The sequence below is a fragment of the Triticum aestivum genome, chromosome 3D (assembly GCF_018294505.1).
Source record: "Triticum aestivum cultivar Chinese Spring chromosome 3D, IWGSC CS RefSeq v2.1, whole genome shotgun sequence".
NCBI classification, from domain to species: Eukaryota; Viridiplantae; Streptophyta; class Magnoliopsida; order Poales; family Poaceae; genus Triticum; species Triticum aestivum.
The window spans coordinates 32,634,421-32,637,750 of record NC_057802.1 but is presented as its reverse complement, the minus strand read 5'-3'; positions in this window follow the sequence as shown (position 1 = coordinate 32,637,750).

The window sequence follows — 3,330 nt, the reverse complement described above, 5'->3', positions numbered from 1 at the left end:
GCGGCGGGTTGCGTCGGTGAGGAAGCGAACGGAGGGTTAGAGGCGTCCAGGAGAACGGTGACGACGAGAGGAAGACAAGGGACATAGTCACGCACGCGAAGACGACGAGAGGGGAGCGGACGAAGCAGAAACGACACCCTGGACGCGGCCACTGCGCACAGAGCGCGTGCACAGGCACGCCATCGTCGTAGTCACCACGTGAATAGGGGCATTCATTGCTCTACAGCACCCAAAACGTTGTCTAGCTGATAGTCCTTCCAAATTGGAGCATTTATGAGGCCATGGCGTGATCTGGGGTGCTATGGTTATATGGTAATCATCGTCTGAAGTTTACTGCAGTAAACTTGGCCGTCCACTGGTGATCAACAGAAACTTGTTTGGAGCCAAAGAGTTTGTCTGGGGTGATTAGGATAGGAAGGACTACGATCCTGGTAAGTTTGAGGGGAAATGAACCAAAGATTAATATAGTTGTTTTGCAACTACAAATATGGTCCAGAATCTTGATCAGGAAGGTGCACTCACATGGAGAGTCAAATTGAGCTGAAATTTGGCAAGACATCATGATTTGGTCATAAGAATATGTTGTAGAAATTTCATACCAAATGGACAAGCCAAAGTGGTACTTGTTTCACTGCCATCCTTACTGAACAGAAACTTGGAATAATTTTGGAGAAATATGGGCTTGATGAAATGGTCCCAAATTTGGTGGAGAGATGTTATAAGGGTAGGAGCACAACCTGGTAATTTATCAGGATTTTTGAAGCAATATAAAATGCACTTGCTTCACAACCTGGAAATATTAGCAGAATCAAAGATTTGATGTTGTGCTCACATAGATGATAGGATGGAGCTGAAACTTGGAGGGGGGTCATGATATGAGCACATTAAGGAGTGTGCCAAATTTCAACTCATTTGGGTACTCCTAGCTAGCACTTCCTTCACAATGCCTTTTCTCTGACAGAAAGTTTGAAAAATTGCTGAGGAAGATTGGCTAGGCAAATAAAGTTGAATTTTGGCATGAGGAAATTATTTGGACATAAGAGAATGCCCAAAAGGTTTGGGAGCAATCAGGAAAGGATAGGTGGCACTTTCTTCACAGAAAGCCACACTGGACAGAAATGAAGAATAATTATTGGGGAATTTTTCTTGGGCTAGGACAAGAAAGCTTGGGCATATTTGAGCAACATATGACCCAAAGAAATTATGAGAGTTGTTTGGGAATTTTTGGATTGACAGAAATATGGGTTGCTTCACAACCTAGGGTACTTGAGGTTATTCCTTTTATAGAAAAAGGAATAATCCTGACAAAAAGAAATTAGGGTTTGGTCAAGCAGTGAAGTGACATGATCTTGGCAAGGTTTTGAGGATGATGAGCCACTTGGGAGGGGGGTGAGGATGATTTCCCAGGTGGCAAGGCCACAGAACCACTCCAAAAAGAAAACAGAGCAAAAACCAAATAAATCAAAAGAAAAAGGAAACGGCCAAAAGCCAGGCTGTTACAGAGCAACTCGCCACTCCTCAGCGAGCTGGCTTGGAGCAGTGAGTGGATGAACCATGCGCCGGTGTGGGGTGGCGACTTGCTCCGTCAGGCTAGGTGAGGGAGGTGGAGCTGCAGCATGCTACCTCGATCGTATCCGGCGGGTTTGACGGGCCACCCAGCCGGCTTTTATGCGGGAGACTGGTCTTCCTGCTCATAGCCATCGAAAGGGTGGAGAAAATGGTGGAAGAAGGAGATGGGGAGCGGTGTACTTGGTGGTGCGATTCTTGCCTGGCATATGACCTTGTTTAAATAGAGGGCCAACGGGAGGAGCTTGCCCGGCGTTGCGTTTAATGTCGGCTCGCTCGTGAACAGACGTGTGGCCGGAGTAGGTTCCTCGGCTTCCACACGGGTTTAATGGAGGCGTTTGAATGCGACGAGGAGGCGTGTTATTTCGGGCGTGCAGCGGGCGGCGCCCTTGGCCGGCACGCCCCTTCAATGGCGGAGGCAGTGAGAGGTCGCGTGTGCCCTGAGCCGCCTTCAATGTGGAGCGGCACACTCTACAGCGGCTTGAATGCGGGCAGCTGGCGCCGGGCGAGAAGCGAGCGCGGGATGGGGAACGGGTTTTTGGTGGGCTAGGGCACACAGAAGCGGGCTTGGGATCGGTCCGGACTCCCGCAAAGCCCCCTCTCATGTTTTTCTTCGGTTTGCGAGAGAAATCGCGTCCTGACCGCGTCGCAGACCGATACAGACTGGCGTTGGAAGCCTTCCGCTGTCTGGACAGCACGGTCCAGACGCATGCGGGACGTTTGTGTGTCGGCCTTGGAGATGCCCTGGGGGATTCGTCGCTGCCGTTGACGCCACTGCTTCGTATCGCACCTCGAGTTCCTTCGCTCGCGTCGTCCGTCGTCGATGCATGCGTATACACGCCATGCAGGGAAAGAAAGAAGCTGGATGCGTGAAGAACGACTAGTCGGCGGCCAGCGCGTCCGCATCCGCCGCCAACATCGAGGGAAAGTAGAACATGGGAAGCTGCCGCCGCTTGGGCCCCAGGAAGGCCACCGCCGAGGGGACGCCGGCGTACACAACCGGTTTCTTGTCCGGTTCTTCAGCGCACACCATCGTCGACCCACTGTCTGGGCTCCACGGAAGCGGAGGCCCCCACTCCCCTCCGACTGAAGCATCAGCCAGCGGTTCCACTCCGATGAGCGGTGGGGAAGCGAGCCGCTCTTTGCGCTGAAGCATATACCTCCGGGGCTTCCGGCAGTCCGATCAGCGGGTTGCCGGACATGGGGAAGACAAGCCGCGACCGGGCGTAGACTAGTGTAGTGTATCCGTGTCATGAGAGTGGAGCTCCGCGCGACCGTACATGCACGTAGTTTTACCTTTTTAGTTAAAATATGTTCAAACTATAAACGTTTTAGTCCGGTTTGTATGAAATTCGTCATGTTTATATGAAATCCGGACTTGTTTGAACGACTTTCGGCTGGTTGGTTTGAGTTGTTGTGAAAATGTATGCGGATACGATTGGATGACGGCCTCCTGCATCCGTAGCCATGGACTGGCCCCCTTGTCCACGGACGAATGCGGGAATAAATTTGCGGGTTGCCGTTGGAGATGCCCTCAAAGCCTCCTTAAATGCACACTCCTCATGTTGCCCTCATATATGGGATGAGTACGAAGAGTGTCCGGTCAGGTCCGGTCAGTGATCATGCGTCCGCCACATAGGATTTGACCCACCTCATGAAGCATCTTTTTTCCTTTCTTTATTATTATTATTTTCTTTCTCTCACTCCTCCATCAACCACATGCATATGACCGGACTTATGGAAAAAAGAGTAAGAGACATAACT